Source organism: Liolophura sinensis, chromosome 6 (assembly GCF_032854445.1).
Source record: "Liolophura sinensis isolate JHLJ2023 chromosome 6, CUHK_Ljap_v2, whole genome shotgun sequence".
Classification (NCBI taxonomy): Eukaryota; Metazoa; Mollusca; class Polyplacophora; order Chitonida; family Chitonidae; genus Liolophura; species Liolophura sinensis.
In genome coordinates this window covers 80,552,885-80,574,871 of record NC_088300.1, presented here as the reverse complement: position 1 = coordinate 80,574,871, position 21,987 = coordinate 80,552,885, and the positions used below count along the sequence as shown (strand labels likewise).

Here is a 21,987-nt window from a genome sequence, read left to right as displayed (position 1 = left end):
TTGTCATGAATACACATATATTGTTTATAAACCATACATAATTATCATGTCCTCACTGATGCACATTAGCGAATACATTGTTATGAATACACACATATTGTGTATAAACCATACATAATTATCATGTCCTCACTGACACACATTAGCGAATACATTGTCATGAATACACATATATTGTGTATAACCCATGCATACTTATCATGTCCTCAATGACACACATTAGCGAATACATTGTCATAAATACACATATATTGTGTATAAGCCATGCATAATTATCATGTCCTCACTGACATACAGTACAAATACCTTGTTGTGAATACACACACATTGTTTATAAACCATACATAATTATCATGTCCTCACTGACACACATTAGCGAATACATTGTTATGAATACACATATATTGCGTATAAACCATACATAATTATCATGTCCTCACTGACATACAGTACAAATACCTTGTTGTGAATACACGCATACTGTTTATAAACCATACATAATTATCATGTCCTCACTGACACACATTAGCGAATACATTGTTATGAATACACATATATTGTATATAAACCATACATAATTATCATGTCCTCACTGACACACATTAGCGAATACATTGTTATGAATACACATATATTGTATATAAACCATACATAATTATCATGTCCTCACTGACATACATTAGCGAATACGTTGTTATGAATACACACATACTGTATACAGACATGATTTTTTTCCGCTTTTTAGCGGAATTCCGCTTTTTTCTTTGTTAAGTTTCGATTAATTTACCTGTTTTCCGCAGATTTTTCTAGCTTCCGGGGCCTAGGCGGCCCCTGGACCCCGGCCTTTTTGGGCTATGATAGTAAATTTTCAGCTATTTTCTTGGTTCACCACAATCATGTCTGTGTATATAAACCATGCATAATTATCATGTCCTCACTGACACACATTAGCGAATACATTGTTATGAATACACATATATTGTATATAAACCATACATAATTATCATGTCCTCACTGACACACATTAGCGAATACGTTGTTGTGAATACACACATATTGTATATAAACCATGCATAATTATCATGTCCTCACTGACACACATTAGCAAATACGTTATGAATACACACATATTGTATATAAGCCATGCATAATTATCATGTCCTCACTGACACACATTAGCAAATACGTTATGAATACACACATATTGTATATAAGCCATGCATAATTATCATGTCCTCACTGACATACATTAGCAAATACGTTATGAATACACACATATTGTATATAAGCCATGCATAATTATCATGTCCTCACTGACATACATTAGCAAATACGTTATGAATACACGCATATTGTATATAAGCCATGCATAATTATCATGTCCTCACTGACATACATTAGCAAATACGTTATGAATACACACATATTGTATATAAACCATGCATAATTATCATGTCCTCACTGACACACATTAGCAAATACGTTATGAATACACACATATTGTATATAAGCCATGCATAATTATCATGTCCTCACTGACACACATTAGCAAATACGTTATGAATACACACATATTGTATATAAGCCATGCATAATTATCATGTCCTCACTGACACACATTAGCAAATACGTTATGATACACACATATTGTATATAAACCATGCATAATTATCATGTCCTCACTGACACACATTAGCAAATACGTTATGAATACACACATATTGTGTATAAGCCATGCATAATTATCATGTCCTCACTGACACACATTAGCAAATACGTTACGAATACACACATATTGTATATAAGCCATGCATAATTATCATGTCCTCACTGACATAGCATTAGCGAATACGTTGTTATGAATACACACATACTGTATATAAACCATGCATAATTATCATGTCCTCACTGACATACATTAGCGAATACGTTGTTATGAATACACACATATTGTATATAAACCATACATAATTATCATGTCCTCACTGACACACATTAGCGAATACGTTATGAATACGCACATATTGTATATAAGCCATGCATTATTATCATGTCCTCACTGACATACATTAGCGAATACATTGTTATGAATACACATATATTGTATATAAGCCATACAAAAAAAAAACCCCAAAAAGAAACATTGATGGTGGCGTCTTCTAGGGAAGTGAAATTGTCTCGTGGTTCCTAATCCACTTGTTGAACGTGACCATATGATCCTCGCTCTGAGGCATGACAACTGTTGCAGAATTTCTACATGTACAGTGTACGTCCTATTATGCACTATTGTGTGTTATCACTTTTCTGCCAACTACCTTGTTTTAGGAAGTGAAACAGGAAATTGTTTGGCAGGAGTAATTTTCCTGGTTTCTGTGAACTACATGTAGTAATTTGTGGTGCTTATTTAATACCCGTGTAGTCTTAATCTGTGTTAGTGTACCTGTTTGTGTATGTGTTAGTCTAGCTCGTGAATATGGTATTGAAAGATCGCTTGGATGTGAACCTTGGACAAATAAGTGAAAGTGTCCACAAGGTAGGGTCAGATAAACTGATATTGTAACAATTACCAGTAACACAAGCAATAACCAGAGGGACAAGTGTATTTGGGAGTGAACTAAACCTATGTAGATAGCATGTGTAGATGGTAGTGGCCTAATACAAGCATAACTGTACATGTGCATATAATCACTGACCTGTTGACCGTGGACCTCTATTCTCTCTTCATTTATACACAGAAATCTCAACATTTTTTAATGATACAGAAATTTAGTAGAGAGCATGTGGACGCTGGAAGACTACAAATATGTATGTACATGTATAAAGTGTCTTGGCACAAGGTCATGTGGTCAGTGAATATCTTGAGATTCTGCATGATTGCTTTCCGCACATTTTGTAAACTGTTTCCTTATGCTGTTGTCCATGTTTCTGTCGTGTATCACTACAATACAAGTATTTGTTGACGATTTACAAGTGAGAAATTGTATTAAATGTCTTTGTTAATTCCCATAAGGGATGTTTTATGTCTGAAATGTAATGGGAAAGTGCTCAGTTGGTTAGCGCACTAGCGCAGCGTAATGACCCAGAAGCCTCTCACCCATGCGGTCGCTATGAGTTCAAGTCCAGCTCATGCTGGCTTTCCTCTCCGGCTGTATGTGGGAAGGCCTGCCAGTAACCTGCGGATGGTCGTGGGTTTCCCCCGGGCTCTGCCCGGTTTTCCTCCCACCATAATGCTGGCCGCCGTCGTATAAGTGAAATATTCTTGAGTACGGCGTAAAACACCAATCAAATAAATAAATAAATAATGGGAAGTGGGCCAATTTCATTATAATGTGCCATTATATTCCCATCATTTGTTTTTAATGATCATTTCTGTGTAAGTTTCCCTATCAGAGATCAACAAATATAGATCTTTCAAGTGAAATTTGCTGTGAAAGCAGGTGGTTTTATAGATAGATGCATGAAGTTGACAGTGTGAGGAGGTTGACTGAGAGAACATGTATGCTATTTTCAAAGTCAGCCACTTGGCATTAGATCTGCTTAGCCCTATAATAGAGAATAACATCCTTGTTTGTTGAGGCCAAGACTTTGACTGTAGCAGGAGTACTATTCATGTCCATATGTGTTTGTTGTGTTGACAGAATCCCAATGAATCCCTGGTACAAGATGTTTCGAGTACTGCAGTTCTTACCCCCCTAGATGATGACCTTGTGGGAAATGTACAGGTGGTTGAGCGTGGGAATTGGTCAGGGAGATTTGACTTCCTCATGTCACTGCTGGGATACTCTGTGGGGCTGGGTAACGTCTGGAGGTTTCCCTACCTGGCCTACAGTAATGGTGGAGGTACGTAGTCGGCTGACATGCCCACTGCTCTCCTGTCAACCTAGACTCACCTGACTAATCAGTGTGTAAAAGTTGAGAAACTTTCTAAACTATGGCCGAAATTACTTCCAATATTTTGCCTATAGTAAAGTTGAAAAACATTTAATTTGAGATATACTTTTAATCATTGTATTCAGTTATTGACTTGTATTTATTCCTTACCCACTTTGTACAATTACAGTTATAATTATTGGTGAAAAGATGTTCTGGTTATTGTAATTTTCCTAAGGCTGTATCTTGTCAATATTTTGTTATGATCTTGCTACTTGAGCTGAACATTAGTCTCGCCATCATATTGGGGGTACACTTGAATTCCCTGTGTCTGTTGTAGGTGCCTTTTTGTTTCCATTCATACTGATGTTAATATTACTTGGTGTGCCCTTGATGTTTCTGGAGTTGGCATTTGGTCAGTATGCTGCACTTGGGCCAGCAGCTATTTTTGACAGATTTTGTCCTTTGTTCCATGGTAAGTACGACAACCACAGAGCGCTTTTAGAATGGCATCAAAACTTCTGTGTAATTATGAGTTTCTGGCCGCAGGATTTTTTTTTTTTTTGTGGAAATAACACTTATGAAGCATACTCATTTTGATCTTTTACATGTATACCGTCAATAGTTAAGCTTTTGACCAGTGAAAACATGGTTTGCAGAATAAGCCTTTATTCATAATAGTAATGAGGTATTTTTCCATGAAGTATTTTAAACATGTAATGTGTAATCCAAGTTCATTAAATCAGATTTACTTGTACCTGATTGAGTCACAGTTTATGGCTCCAATCATTGAATTGAAATAAGACAGAACTAATGTTAGGTTCCGGGAGGATTTTCCTGTAGCAGAAACTAATAGTAGAAGAAATGAGCTTGGCATAAGTGCGTGAAGGTTAGATTACTGGCAGATGTATGGGGTGCATAGATTCCTTTACTAATACAGAATTGGGTTTTCTCCTCAGGATTGGGATATGGCATGGTGATTGTATCTGGAATGGTCTCCCTTTATTACACATGATCATTGGCTGGTGCTTTTTTTACCTGTTTGCCTCATTTACTGCCGTGTTACCTTGGCAAAGTTGTCATCCAGATTGGCGATCTCAAAGTAAGTATCCTCTCCTGGGCTCAGTTTCACAAAGATATTATACATGTATGATAATGGCACATATAGGACATTGGTACATTATTAGTGATGTACAAAATATTGTAGGACAAAGTATTGTATTATGAAACTGGGCTTACATGATCTTGGTCATCCATAAAACATTAATCATGACTCTACTCCCTACATGTCAGATCAACATTACCCATTACACACAGTAACTGTATAACCTGATATAACCAAAAAAATTGTATAACTTTAGAATGCATAATCCCCCCCTCCCCGCAAAAACAAAGCCCCCCCCCCCCAAAAAAGTCGTCAAAACCATATCTAATGGAAAGGGTTGGCCAATGTAGAGGAGTTTGCCCTCTGCACAGTGTACTCTGTCACAAAGTTGATAACCAATAGTAGCTCACTGTTGTAGCATTTCAAATAACACAGTATTTAATCTTCGACACATTTTAATCAGAAATTGTAGTACATAAATGGATGCATTTTAGAAAGTTAGCTCTGGAAGCCAATCAAATCACTAATATTCCCAATTCAAAATAAATAATTTGATAGCTGAGTATATGGCTAGAACTGGTGTTTTTGAATGAGATAGGATTGAGTGGAACACTTGCCACTACATGGCTGTTCATGACCCATATCTGCTTGTGTCTGCTTACAGCTTGTTACCCATATGACGACGCTGACAGCTGCAACAAGATTAATGGCAGTATTTTCTACAATCTCACATGTTGGAATGCCACGGGTGCAGCGGAAAATGGTATCACTCAGCAACTAGCAAACAACGCCACGAAAACACCGCCTGCTGAGGACTACTTTGAGTACGTAATAATCAGTCTGACTGGTACACAGGCATTATTACATGCAGGTATAACGCTGCCTAGATAACAGCTAAGCGTGAAGAAGTCAACGAAAACTAAAATTTTGCATTCCTTATAAGTTATCTCCTGATGTGACTGTTATATATGCATACAGTTATACATGTAGTTGGGGCCTCCGTGGTTCAGTCGGTTAGCGCGCTAGCGCAGCGTAATGACCCAGGAGCCTCTCACCAATGCGGTCGCTGTGAGTTCAAGTCCAGCTCATGCTGGCTTCCTCTCCGGCCGTAAGTGGGAAGGTCTGCCAGCAACCTGTAGTTATATAAACATGTAGTTATACAGTGTAACCACCCTATTGGCCTTAATACTGCCAAGCATTGGATGTAGCTCCACACTAATTGTGTGTAGTCTGTTGTGTCTTCCCGGCCTAACCTACTGTACATGTAGTTATACGGTTTAGTCACACTATTGGCCTTAATACTGTCAAGCATTGGATGTAGCTCCACACTAATCGTGTGTAGTCTGTCATGTCTTCCCGGCCTAACCTACTGTACATGTTGTCGCACAGTATAGTCACACTATTGGCCTTAATACTGTCAAGCATTGGATGTAGCTCCACACTAATCATTTGTAATCTGTCGTGTCTTCCCGGCATAGCCTACTGTACATGTTGTCGTACAGTATAGTCACACTATTGGCCTTAATACTGTCAAGCATTGGATGTAGCTCCACACTAATCGTGTGTAGTCTGTCGTGTCTTCCCGGCCTAACCTACTGTACATGTAGTTAAATGGTTTAGTCACACTATTGGCCTTAATACTGTCAAGCATCAGATGTAGCTCCACACTAATCGTGTGTAGTCTGTCGTGTCTTCCCGGCGAAACCTACTGTACATGCAGCTGTACAGTTTAGTCACACTATTGGCCTTAATACTGTCAAACATCGAATGTAGCTCCACACTAATCGTGTGTAGTCTGTTGTGTCTTCCCGGCGAAACCTATTATACATGTTGTCGTACAGTATAGTCACACTATTGGCCTTAATACTGTCAAGCATTGGATGTAGCTCCACACTAATCATTTGTAATCTGTCGTGTCTTCCCGGCATAGCCTACTGTACATGTGGTTATACAGTTTAGTCACACTATTGGCCTTAATACTGTCAAACATCGGATGTAGCTCCACACTAATCGTGTGTAGTTTGTTGTGTCTTCCCGGCATAGCCTACTGTACATGTTGTCGTACAGTATAGTCACACTATTGGCCTTAATACTGTCAAGCATTGGATATAGCTCCACACTAATCGTGTGTAGTCTGTCGTGTCTTCCCGGCATAGCCTACTGTACATGTGGTTATACAGTTTAGTCACACTATTGGCCTTAATACTGTCAAACATCGGATGTAGCTCCACACTAATCGTGTGTAGTCTATTGTATCTTCCCGGCATAGCCTACTGTACATGTGGTTATACAGTATAGTCACACTATTGGCCTTAATACTGTCAAGCATTGGATGTAGCTCCACACTAATCATTTGTAATCTGTCATGTCTTCCCGGCATAGCCTACTGTACGTGTGGTTATACGGTTTAGTCCCACTATTGGCCTTAATACTGTCAAACATTGGATGTAGCTCCACACTAATCGTGTGTAGTCTGTTGTGTCTTCCCGGCGAAACCTACTGTACATGTGGTTATGCAGTTTAGTCACACTATTGGCCTTAATACTGTCAAGCATTGGATGTAGCTCCACACTAATCATTTGTAATCTGTCATGTCTTCCCGGCATAGCCTACTGTACGTGTGGTTATACGGTTTAGTCCCACTATTGGCCTTAATACTGTCAAACATTAGATGTAGCTCCACACTAATTGTGTGTAGTCTGTCGTGTCTTCCCGGCATAGCCTACTGTACATGTGGTTATACAGTTTAGTCATACTATTGGCCTTAATACTGTCAAACATCGGATGTAGCTCCACACTAATCGTGTGTAGTCTATTGTATCTTCCCGGCATAGCCTACTGTACATGTGGTTATACAGTATAGTCACACTATTGGCCTTAATACTGTCAAGCATTGGATGTAGCTCCACACTAATCATTTGTAATCTGTCGTGTCTTCCCGGCATAGCCTACTGTACGTGTGGTTATGCAGTTTAGTCACACTATTGGCCTTAATACTGTCAAGCATTAGATGTAGGCCCACACTAATCATTTGTAGTCTGTCATGTCTTCCCGGCGAAACCTACTGTACATGTGGTTATACAGTTTAGTCACACTATTGGCCTTAATACTGTAAAGCATCAGATGTAGCTCCACACTAATCGTGTGTAGTCTGTTGTGTCTTCCCGACGAAACCTATTGTACATGTTGTCGTACAGTTTAGTCACCCTATTGGCCTTAATACTGTCAAATATTGGATGTAGCTCCACACTAATCGTGTGTAGTCTGTCATGTCTTCCCAGCGTAACCTACTGTGCATGTAGTTATACAGTGTAGCCATCCTAATGGCCTTAATACTGCAAAACATTGGATGTAGGCCCACACTAATCGTGTGTAGTCTGTCATGTCTTCCCGGCCTAACCTACTGTACATGTAGTTAAATGGTTTAGTCACACTATTGGCCTTAATACTGTCAAGCATCAGATGTAGCTCCACACTAATCGTGTGTAGTCTGTTGTGTCTTCCCAGCGTAACCTACTGTACATGTATGAAAAGTTAACCAGAGAAAATATCCATTCACTGAATACCTCCATGCTTAAACTTTGATTCTGGTTTTAGATACATGTAGATGTAAGTGGATGAAGGGTTGGGAATATTCTTTGAACATAGATTAGTTTCTTTTGCTGGAAAAGAATACAGACAAAAGTAACTGTGTGAAATGTGTTGTACTGTGTATTTGTAGGAAGTATGTTTTGGACATGTCTGGTGGGATAGAGGATATAGGAGCACCCCGCTGGCAGCTGGCTCTTTGTCTGTTACTGGCCTGGACTCTTACTTTCCTCTCGCTCAGCAAGGGAGTCAAGTCCACAGGAAAGGTAACCATGCCAACAGAATAATAAATAACAGCAAGGAAAGTTGTCTTTGAATCTGACAATTAGGAAAGAAAAATTTCTTCAAAAGGTACAAGAATGTAGAGGAATGAGCTGAATGAGCAATTACGTCAATGGTGGCTTTATACCAATGCGGTCGCTTTGGGTTCAAGTCCAGCTCATTTTGGCTCGCTTTCCAGTTGTATGTGTGAAGGTCTGCTCACAACCTGTGTATGGTTGGGCATTTCCCATGGGTTCCACCCTGATATCTCCCACCATAATCTTGTGCACCATGGCATAAATGAAATATTCTGAGTATGACATAAAACAATGATAGAATAGATAAATAAAGTCAAATAGACCAGCAAACAGGGTCATATTTGTATGTGTAATTTTCTTGTCTCCTGTGAATTTGCAGCCTGTGTAGTCCCACATGTCCACAGTTTGTGTGTATACAAATCTCTAGTCCGAGATGTTCTGAAAACCTCAAGCGTATTCTGATGGGGGCTTCTCTGGGTTGTGGTTTGTAGGTAGTGTACTTCACAGCTCTCTTCCCCTATGTCGTCCTGACCATCCTCTTCTTCCGTGGGATAACTCTGGACGGCGCCATGGACGGTATCATCTATTACGTCACCCCTAGCTTTGACAGACTAGGGGATGCCAAGGTGAGCCAAATTACAGACTAATCCAGCTATTATTTTTTAGCTGGTTGATAAAACAATCTATTGTATGCCATATATGTTTAGTTTGTGGATCCACTGCAGCTTTAAGTTGTGGGGTTTATCGGGTATTGGTGAGGTACAGAGTTTTTCCCTATCCTGGTGTTCTCCACGCCTAAACCTTATGTCATAATACGCCATGTGAAATAGTCACTAGATATGTATGTGTCAAGTATATAAGCAAGTAAATATACATGTATATATTTTAATTATGTGTGCCATTGAAGGAGTTAAGTGCTATACTGTCTGTGTTGTGAGAAATTGGTAAGAAATTGGTAAGAAATTGGTAAGCTTTAACTGAGTGCTGATGAGTACTAACCTGATCCTCTGTCTTAGGTGTGGGGGGATGCAGCTGTGCAGATCTTCTTTGCCTTGAGCCCAGCCTGGGGTGGCCTTATTACTCTATCCAGCTACAACAAGTTCCACAACAACTGTTACAAGTAAGTGTCTAGTGACATAAGGAACTCGTAATCACCAGAAAGCACTGATCACTTCATGCACTTTTTAAGGAGGAATTGTTATTATACCACTTGTTGTTGAGCCAAAGGTTTGCATTGTGGTTAACTGTTGTGAAAAGGGCAGTTTTGATATAATTTAAACCCCACATAGGACCATGGGATGTAGAAACAGGGTACTGTAGGCTACCAATGGTTAATTATTATTTGTACTTTTTTTCTTGTTATTTGTTTGTTTATTTTTTTTACAGAGATGCACTGATTGTGTCAATTGGCAATATATGTACAAGTATATTTGCTGGTCTGGTCATATTTGGCATTATTGGATACTTGGCACATGAGCTGGACATGAAAGTGGATGAGGTGGTGAAACAAGGTAACAATTTGTTGTAAATTAAGCCTGCAGCTTGTAAACACAAGCTTAGTAAATGGTTAGTTTGCTTGTATTATTTATAATATATAAGACTCTTGGATATTTATTCTAAAAGTCATGTCTTATGTCAGATTACAGATATAACAATGTTGACTATTTTGTTGGTCATACTATTGCAGACACTCTATTTGGAATGCAGGTTTCGTTTGTTGCAGCTACTAGAATGCTGACTGATGAAAGGTTGACGTAACCTGTGTGATTGAGTGGTTACAGCGCAGTTTGTAGAACATCCATTGTGTTCTGCACTGTGTTGTGATTTCACTAATCCTGAAGTATGTGTATGTGCCAGGTGTGTCTAGATGTTATAGTGTTAGTGCTGGCTACCATTTTCAGGAGCTGGCCTGGCGTTCATCGTGTACCCGGATGTGGTGACGAGGTTACCCGTGTCCCCGCTCTGGTCCATACTGTTCTTTGTCATGATGATCACCCTGGGCATGGGCAGTGAGGTAAAATCAACACTTTCACCCCATCTCAGAAATTATCTGGTAGTTTGCCCCCCTATGCCCACTTTGGTGTCAGATCCTTGTCAAGCTTGTATATATTCATACCTCCGTTTGCTTCTGAAAATGTTGATCACATTCAGGTACAGAATAAGTGTAAAGGGAACAAATACTTTTTTTGTTGTATCTTACTTCCTGACCAATATTGGCTGAGGTGTATTGTTGTAGAAATCGTTGTACGGCTGGCTGGCGATTTTCTTGTTGCCACAATATTTCTCAGATGGTTTACCCCAACTTCACCTAACTTATTCCACACTTACACATTGCCATGAGGAAGAACCGTAATGATTTTCAGCAACGTTAATCAATTTTTTCAAAATCATTGGGGCTAAATGAAAAATGAAAGTTTCTGAAAATCTCGCTAACTCAATATCTCTTGAAATTGGTAACTAAAATTTGCTTAACATACATATTGTGTAAACCTTTTCACACCTTGTCCTATTTTCTTCCCTCTGTCCATTTCCCTGTTAAGATTTTGACTGCGGGGTTTTGCGTGCATTGCAAGGCTCCCGCTTATTTTTCTATCAGCTCAGTACCCACATCATGATCCCAAACTGTTACAAATCCGATGAAACATTGCTTCCTTTGTGGATTACCAAGACAAAGAATTATGGCCAGCAAAGACTGTCAAATCAAACTTATCTTTGTGTCCTCACCTGTTGCCAATACATGGTATCCTCACCTGTTGTCAGTGCATTATGTTTGTGTCATCACCTGTTGTCAATACATTGTGTTTGTGTCAACACCTGTTGTCACTATATTGTCCCCCAAACAGGTATGACTGTATTGTAAATGTATGCATATGTTGTGATTGGAGGCTGCTGTTATGAAGAGTCAGTGAGCCAAGCGGCTTCAGGTTGTGTAGCTCCATGCTTTGTTCCCTTAGGGAAGGAATATGCTATATGGAAGTTAATTCTGGTGTCAGTCTAATCCTGTTTGCAGAGATAAAAACAATACAAAGAACATGACACAAAGTTGATATTGATAGCATTTAAGTATGTGCTAATATGATGCACGTCCATGCATTATAAAGTTTCTGCCACCCGTACTAATAAAGCTACAGTCATTTTAGTGTGGTGTGTCAATAAATAAATGCTTGTACAGAGTGAAGCTATGTTTCTGTAATGTGTGTGTCATCTCTCTGATCAGTTTGCCCTGCTGGAGACAGTGATCACGGCTGTTCAGGACACCTACCCACAGCTGAGGAAGAGGAAGACCTGGGTGGTGCTCTTTGTCTGTCTGACAGGATTCATTGGTGGTTTGGCAATCACAACAAGGGTAAGTCATCTTATCACTCTAGTATCTGTGGAAACTTGTACACCAGTCAGGCCTATGATACAGGCTGATTTCTATACTTTCTCTGAACTTTAAGAGGAGAGCTGAAGTTTTCTATGTTCCATTGCAGGGTGGAATGTACATTCTACAGTTGATGGATGCGTATGCAGCCAGTTGGTCTGTCTTCTGCATCGCCATCACAGAGCTAGTGCTGGTTGCCTGGGTGTACAGTAAGTGCCAACCACTTTATACTATACCACTTATACATACTTCATCTATACTCATGAGCATGACAGGCCTACAGACTGGCCACCTCTGAAGTCCCCAGTGCCAACCACTTTATACTAAACAGCTTGCACATACTTCATCTATACTCATGAGCATGACAGGCCTACAGACTGGTCACCTCTGAAGTCCCCAGTGCCTGCCACTTTATACTAAACAGCTTACACATACTTCATCTATACTCATGAGCATGACAGGCCTACAGACTGGTCACCTCTGAAGTCCCCAGTGCCTGCCACTTTATACTAAACAGCTTACACATACTTCATCTATACTCATGAGCATGACAGGCCTACAGACTGGTCACCTCTGATGTCCCCAGTGCCAACCACTTTATACTAAACAGCTTACACATACTTCATCTATACTCATGAGCATGACAGGCCTACAGACTGGTCACCTCTGAAGTCCCCAGTGCCTGCCACTTTATACCAAACAGCTTACACATACTGCATCTATACTCATGAGCATGACAGGCCTACAGACTGATCACCTCTGAAGTCCCCAGTGCCTGCCACTTTATACTAAACAGCTTACACATACTTCATCTATACTCATGAGCATGACAGGCCTACAGACTGGTCACCTCTGATGTCCCCAGTGCCTGCCACTTTATACTAAACAGCTTACACATACTTCATCTATACTCATGAGCATGACAGGCCTACAGACGGGTCACCTCTGATGTCCCCAGTGCCAACCACTTTATACTAAACAGCTTACACATACTTCATCTATACTCATGAGCATGACAGGCCTACAAACTGGTCACCTCTGATGTCCCCAGTGCCAACCACTTTATACTAAACAGCTTACACATACTTCATCTATACTCATGAGCATGACAGGCCTACAGACTGGTCACCTCTGATGTCCCCAGTGCCTGCCACTTTATACTAAACAGCTTACACATACTTCATCTATACTCATGAGCATGACAGGCCTACAGACTGGCCACCTCTGATGTCCCCAGTGCCAACCACTTTATACCAAACCACTTACACATACTTCATCTATACTCATGAGCATGACAGGCCTACAGACTGGCCACCTCTGAAGTCCCCAGTGCCTGCCACTTTATACTAAACAGCTTACACATACTTCATCTATACTCATGAGCATGACAGGCCTACAGACTGGTCACCTCTGATGTCCCCAGTGCCTGCCACTTTATACTAAACAGCTTACACATACTTCATCTATACTCATGAGCATGACAGGCCTACAGACTGGTCACCTCTGATGTCCCCAGTGCCAACCACTTTATACTAAACAGCTTGCACATACTTCATCTATACTCATGAGCATGACAGGCCTACAGACTGGCCACCTCTGATGTCCCCAGTGCCTGCCACTTTATACTAAACAGCTTGCACATACTTCATCTATACTCATGAGCATGACAGGCCCACAGACGGGTCACCTCTGATGTCCCCAGTGCCTGCCACTTTATACCAGACAGCTTACACATACTTCATCTATACTCATGAGCATGACAGGCCTACAGACTGGTCACCTCTGAAGTCCCCAGTGCCTGCCACTTTATACTAAACAGCTTACACATACTTCATCTATACTCATGAGCATGACAGGCCTACAGACTGGCCACCTCTGATGTCCCCAGTGCCTGCCACTTTATACTAAACAGCTTACACATACTTCATCTATACTCATGAGCATGACAGGCCTACAGACTGGCCACCTCTGATGTCCCCAGTGCCTGCCGCTTTATACTAAACAGCTTGCACATACTTCATCTATACTCATGAGCAAGGCAGGCCTACAGACAAAGTTAGTAAAGCTGTTTTCAGTGAAACATCATCCTGATTGTGTTTCTTTCGTGGATTTAGTCTTGATTTGATATTTCAGTGCTACTGATGCCTGAAACCTGTCATGTATATGCCGCACAGATTTCACAAGTCCACTGGTTATGTTACAGAGGCCGAGCGATTCTTGCAGGACATTGAGATGATGATTGGACAGCAGAGCAGGATTTGGCATCGCTACTTTGCTTTGTTTTGGAAGTTCCTCAGTCCCCTCACTCTAGTGGTACGTTCATTTAGTCATTTAATATAGAGAAGACTATAAGTGAGTAGTGGTGTACTTTCCCTGTGATACAACTGTATTTGTGAATAGTTTGATACTGTAACATGTTTACTTCTACTGTGCGAGAGCAGAGAGCTGTTGTCGAACCCCAATGTGGCCGTCAGCGTTGCCACAGGCCTGTCCGAGGTAGAATTTGGTTTTCTTGTGATTTCGTTCACAAGTTTTGCTCACACATAACCTGTCATGACAAAGGAAAAAGCTATTTTAATGTCTTCTTATTCTTTGTGGTTATATTGTGAGCGTTTCCACTGCTTGCAGTGATAATTTTCTTTGCAAATCATTGTTAAAATCATTGGGGTTTTCAATAGCGTAGTGATTTCAGGTTGTTTGTGGACTTTGTAGGGTGTGATGATCTTCAACTGGATCCAGTACAAGCCGCTGAAATATGGAGAGCATTACTCTTACCCTCCCTTGGCTAACGCAGTTGGATGGCTCATGGCTCTGGCTCCTATCATTTTTATTCTCTCTATGGCCATTTACAAAGTGTGTCAAGCTCCAGGCAATATGTCTCTGCTGGAGGTAAGTCCCACATAAAGTCATCACTGCACTGTGGAGACTAACTACAGTTGGAGATAAGTCCCACATAAAGTCATCACTGTGTTGTGGAGGCTAACTACAGTTGGAGATAAGTCCCACATAAAGTCCTCACTGTGCTGTGGAGGCTAACTACAGTTGGAGATAAGTCCCACATAAAGTCATCACTGAGTAAGTTATGGTAAAACAAATTTCAGCTAAAACAACGAAAAGGGACATACCAAAGTTAATTAATCTTGAATTAAGTCTAAGATCGTTTCGTGATCCAGGGGCCTATTTCTCTGTGATCATCAGGCCATTAACCAATAAGATCCAATGTTCAAATCCAACTGGTTTAGCGGCAGCTTTTGGTGGGGGAGTTTTGTGGGATACCAAGCAGGATTTCATGGTTCACTGTGCGAACTTCGGTTTCTACAACACAAACCAGACTGCCATCGTATAAGTAAACAGTTCTTCAGTCCAGCACTGAAAACCTTTCATAAAGAAGTTAAAAGTAAATACATACACAAGAAGACATGGAAGTCAATTGCTTTCTAACAGTGTAATTCATTGTTGTTTTCAGAAGATGCGCTTTTTGTTAAAGCCTTCGCCAGAGTGGGGTCCTGCCCACAAAGTGCCCTCCCAAGATCCGGACAGGAATGGACACAGCCAGGAGAAAGAAGACAAGACAATAGAAAACCCAAATTTTAACTTCAATACTCGTGTATGAAGCTGCCTCATAGGGTGGCTGTGGGTGATGGTGCTACATGTCAGGGCTGAGAGAGAGGCGAAATTAAGGGGGCGCAGTAGGCCAGGAGTTGTCTTAGGTCTTCAGAGCAGCCACACTGCAGCCCTGCCCAGAGCAACAGTGCTGTTAGAACGGCACAAAACATTTTACATTATCAACACAACTATTTTTGATATGCATTTGCTTTGGAAAAAGTATTAATCTATCACAAAGGGCATTTACAATCAAGTCAGGGAAATAGGAGAACATAGTGCCAAAGGTTAATGAGATTAACCACAAGCAATCCCTTGCTACTTGAGTGATGCTGTTTGGTTCATTCCAGCCGCCAGTTGTTCTGTTGTCACATAAATCAGAGAGCAGCTTCAGCCGCCAGCTCTTCTGTTGTCACATAAAGCAGAGAGTAGCTTCAGCCTCCAGTTGTTCTGTTGTCGCATAAACCAGAGAGCAGCCTCAGCCTCCAGTTGCTCTGTTGTCACATGAACCAGAGAGCAGCTCCAGTCTCCAGTTGTAATATTGTCACATAAACCAGAGAGCAGCTTCAGCTTTCAGTTTTGTTATCACATTAACTAGAGAGCAGCTTCAGCTGCCAGCTCTTCTGTTATTGTATAAACCAGAGAGCAGCTTCAGCCTCCAGTTGTTCTGTTGTCACCTGAACAGCACCAACAGACATTGCCTTCCTGTCTACCGCAGAGCAGCCTGTTCCAATAAAATATCAGATTCCAAGCCATCCATTAAATTATTTCTTTCAGGGTTGACAACTGGCTACAGAAAATGGAACAGCATTGATAGCTTTCTCCAGAGTGTTTGTAACCATGGGTTCTTTAGGCAAACGAACGAAAAAGACACTGGCTAAGCTAAGAGTGGCCTTCGTGGCTTGTACTTTTGCAACAGAAGTTGTCATCATCCATGTAACTGTGTCTCTGGATTGCTTGTGTAAATGTCTTACAGAAGCTGACTTCATCAGGAAGTCATCTTGTAAGCAGCACTTTTAGGTGGCATAATATGTGAGTATTACATTAACTGTTCTCAAAGAGCCTGTAGCAGGTTGAGGAGGGTAGCCAAATAGCAGGAAGTGGTGGCCACTTCTGACCACAAGCAATAACACTTCAGCTCCCTCCGTTTGATGTAGACCTGCAATGTGTTACCTGGTTAGTCCTGTCAGGTAGCCATGCTCAACATAGATATGTACAGTATCGGATTGAGTATCATATTGCATTCAGGCTGACAATATCCAAATAACACAAGGGAACTTTCGGGCGGCCAAACATTTGATAAGCATCCAAACCAGAGGACATGAAATTTTGTGAAGCTTAATAGAGCAAAACAAATACGACAACTGAAATATATCTTATCCTTTAGCGGGGATAACACTTAGTGCTTTCTGAAGTAGTTTTTAGCTAGCTGTACGTGTGCAGATAAAATCTGCTGGACATTGATCGGGTAAAGCCAGGGTATTTGCTGATAGGAGCCCTGTGATCTCAGCTGCTAGACTGTATGTAGCCCTGGGCTGGACACCTTTATTCTGCAACATGGACAGCATTAACTCAAACTGTGTGAAACACAATCACTGTATTGTAATACTGCTGAAATCTACATTTGACAATAACCAAAGCAAGGGAGAGAACTGAGGGCGCGCTACCCTGGAGTGGCCTGGTGAGCTGTGTGTGCATATAACGCTGCTGTCAGGAGACTGCAGTCAGTGCCAGTTCTGACAGATTGGAAGAGTAGAAGGCTGACAGGATTCCTCGCTGTATTAGAACAGAATCAACTTTCTCCCAAACCTTGAAGGTTGGATGGTTGCCAACTATTATGCATTGTGAGAAAAAGGTTTTTTTTTTCTTTTTTAATTTATTGTCCCTTTGGCAGCTAAGGTTTGGAACTAACAAGGTGTTCACACTTATTATCTCCCCTGACAGTTGTCAAGCTCTTCTCCACCATGCTGGTAAAGGTAGGCTGTAATGATGGGAAGAATAAATGAAAGAAAAAAAAAAGTTAAAGAAAAACTGTAAAAGAAATATAAGATTCAAAAGGGAAACTGAAAAAACTGCAGATATTTAATTGTTTTCTTGTGCCTGGCTTTTTCCAAGTGGGTTCCAGTGCCTTTATTAATGACTTACGTAAACCTAGTGAGACACATAAGATATCTGTGTCGTTTGTGTTAAGGAACTCTTTTTGTATTGTTGTTGAATGTGTGGACATCAAGTGTACAAGCAGAACAGGCCTTAAACCTTAAGAATCTGTTGAAACTGACGGTTTCTCAGATCATAACAGCCGTATTTGTCTTGTTTACGATATGAAATGTCCTGCTTGCTGGTGCACCGTATCTAGGGTATTTAACAAGGACTGTTATGTAGTGTATACATATGTGTTGTGCAGATGAAATAAGTACTGGGAAAGTGTTTATACTTTATGAGTGAAAATTGGGAATGTTTTTATATGTCTGGACCACAGGTCACTTTATGGCTCTGTGGATTCAGTGAATTTGGTAATTAGTATTTTCCAGTAATTAACATGTTCAACCAAATAATAGGCGTCATGCCTTTTACTATGCATTTGAGCCCTGGACAGAATTCTGTGATGCTGCGGCTGAATTCTGTGAAGCTGCGGCTGAATTCTGTGATGCTGCGGCTGAATCTGAAGTAGGGGCGAGTTGTGAGAGGAGTCTGCAGTGCTTAGCTTATTTACACGTGTCAGTGTGGGCCACTATTCAACAACTACTGGAGGCATTTAAATCAACTGAGCAGGTGTTGACAGTGCATGCACGCTGTACATAACAGCAGTGTGGAGATGTACCATGCATATTCATCCCACAATAAGTCCTTGTAACCTTGTGTAGAAGGCAGACTGATGAGCTCAGGTATGACCCTGTCAAGTGGTCACTACAGACAGGGTACCAGTCACAGACTCAGAGCCCTGGCCATGGGTCGTCTGTACAGTGCTGACAGGATGTCTGCTTGATTAGGTGTACCTTAGGGAAGAAGTATTCACACAACACATCTCTACTTGTCCTTCCACATCTACAGGATTGCACAGGGCACCTCCAGGCGACTCTTCCAATGCCCATGTCTAGATTCTGGGTTTATGTTGCAAGCTCTCATATTTAACTGTTTCATCGTTGTCAGAAATAAATATTCTTTTAAATTTGTTGTTTGGAAAAGATGTAGAATTTACATGTGTGTCTGGTTCAGTTTGTTTTAGTGCTTATTTTACCTTTTGTTTGTTATAGGAATATTTTTATGCAATGTTGCATTGGAGTTATGTTAGGTGTTGAGTTTCTTGCCTGTGTTGACCTGATGTTACACATTCTATATGTTTGTTTCATTAACTACATATACGTACCACTTATATGTTTATGTATTGTTACATCTCATGTTTGCTGATAAAGTGTCATCTGCTTTACCATTTTATCTAACCTTCTTACTTTAGAAGAGATGCATAGATTACCCCCAAAATCTTGTCTTGTTTCTACTTTAACTGCACTAACTGTTGTTTTTAATTTAAAGGTAGCCTGGTGTACAAAAGTAAGGTCTGTTAACTTATGGTCAAACTCGGCCTTAGCAGGTCTGTGTTACACAGGGCTCTAGTCTGTGTTCACAAATATTTACATTTCACGAGGACTTGTCCACCTCCACTGTGAAGCAATGCAATTATGAACAGAGTAAATGGAGGCTTAACAAGACTGAAGTCTACATTCTCATGAATTGTACAAATTTATGATGATATTTCTGTAGCTATTGAGTGCACTTGTTTAATTGGAATGTTCTAATTATTGTCAGGTTTGAATAACCTTTTAGCTTATTTTAACTGTGAATATAAATTTACTTTTTTATATATGTATCAAGCTAGATGAAATGTTTGATGTGTTATAAGTTTGACTTACTATAGTTGCATTTTTGTTTCTCTCTTCCTCTGGAGAGTTGTTTGATGGTTAGTACATTTGCATTTGTTGTGGTTGATTTAATTATTTTTGATGTTGAATTGTATATTATCAGCCCATTTTTCATCAACATTTGTAATACAAACAAGATTGTAAATATGTACAGTAATGTGATTATGATAGTATTTTGTTCTGAGTCTGTTTCACCTTTTTATCAACTGGGGGCTCAGAATATCCTGGGCTACCATTTTGCTGAAATTTTTTCGAGAAGAAAAAAATGAAACAAAAACTTATACAGCAACTGATTTTACATTTTTATACTTCGGTTGCATAAAGAAATCCGTATAAGTTACTAACCTGATTAATAAAAGAAGGAAAAAACCAAAAGACCCAAAACGCTAGCTGTTAGCCTTATTTTGCTAACACTCACTTCAGTACAGTTCAACTATGTCTTATTTTTTACTGCCTGATGAGGTAGAATAAATTGATGTCTTCCATTTTGTATGTTTCAATATATACAGCCAGCAGAAAAACCACACCCTGCCCCCAAATCCCGGGTACATGTACACATCAGATGTAGATACTGCCTTTCTCTGCCCCCCATTCATCGTCGTCATCATCACCACCACTCGCGCTCAACCCCCAAATGAAGGGTAACATGGAGAAAGCCAGAATGATTTCTGTTTGTTACAAGAAAACTCTTTCTCCAGGCATAGTCCTGCTTGGTTACCTGAATTTTAGCAAGCTTTACTTCACCAACACTACCATCTGATCAGTCATTTCCGATATAGGAGATTGGTGACACTATTTATCTTGTGAGGAAGGAAATCTCTGATCACTTCTGCATTTATCTGGGAGTTATACAAGTGTAAGCAGAAATATTTGCCTTGCTGATAAAAGATGCCAACCATGTGATAATCGGGTTGATTCTGTTCTTGTTCTGAGGTCTGGATATATTCCAGGGGTAATCATAACCCATATAGGCCATCTAAGAACACGGTAATTTTATTTTATCAGGCTTACATAATATTTGGTGTATTTACTTCAGTATATTGTCATCTGAAATTGATCTGAAAAGTGAAAGTTCATTTTCTTTTTTAATTTTAGTAATATATAATGATGCCCTTTATTATTTCATGGAAGGCAGCGTACATGTAGTTTGATACTGGAGAGGAGGCAATCTCACACTTAACTGGCTGTAACACAACCCAGTGAAGGCTTATTTTCTGTTAAGGCTTGTCTGACAATTTTATGTAGTTTTTAAAATCTGTCACACAGTATGTTGTCATTTATTCAGGAAACAAAAAGCATTTGGGTGACTTCATTTATCTGTAATATTCATTTTTGTCCTGCTATTCCATGGTGTAACATTGCATGGAGAGGAATGTGGAGTAACAACGCCGACCACAGAAGGGTATATGCTACACACTGCAGACTTGTAAGCTATTTTTACATCATTTAATCTCCTATTTTACCAGAAATACCAAAGGGCATATGCGCTTTTCAGAAGTTGCTATTGATGTATATTTTGTATACCGGTGTGGGATTATACACTTCTTCAGAAGTATTACCCTAGGTCAGGAATTCTTTCTTTAGTAACTGTAGCAGCTGCTGTAGTATGTGCTGTAGCATGTACTGTAGCAGCTGCTGTAGTATGTGCTGTAGCATATGCTGTAGCATGTACTGTAGCAGCTGCTGTAGTATGTGCTGTAGCATGTACTGTAGCAGCTGCTGTAGTATGTGCTGTAGCATGTGCTGTAGTATGTGCTGTAGCATGTACTGTAGCAGCTGCTGTAGCATGTGCTGTAGCATGTACTGTAGCATGTACTGTATTATGTGCTGTAGCATGTACTGTAGCAGCTGCTGTAGTATGTGCTGCCATCATCAGGAAGATTCCCAGTGTTCTCATCAGGCCGTTCAGTCGAGCTAAAGGCTGAATTGTCACAGATCCCAACTACCTAGTGGTCACTTTTGCCATTTGGGCCATGGATTATTTATAACTATTTAGATTGCTTTCATCTCTGTATATTGATATATAGATTACAATTTTGGGTTAATTTTGGTGTGGATCTAAATAATAAATAAATATCATAACTCCGTCCTGAAGTGTCTGCTTTCCTTTCATGCTAGGTCTTGCACTTCTTAGGGCTGTCGCCCCAGTAAATATTTTATTTAATTACATATTTGATTGGTGTTTAATACCTTATTTATACCACGTGTGTGGATGTCTGTTTTATGGGTGGAAGGATGTAG

General features: G+C 40.1%; 1 pseudogene; it reads left to right on the top strand.

Moving 5' to 3' along the window:
* The window catches only part of LOC135469242 (sodium- and chloride-dependent glycine transporter 1-like), a 30,769-nt pseudogene extending 9,340 nt beyond the window's left edge, over window positions 1–21,429 (top strand).
* The last annotated feature ends 558 nt before the right edge of the window (window positions 21,430–21,987 follow it).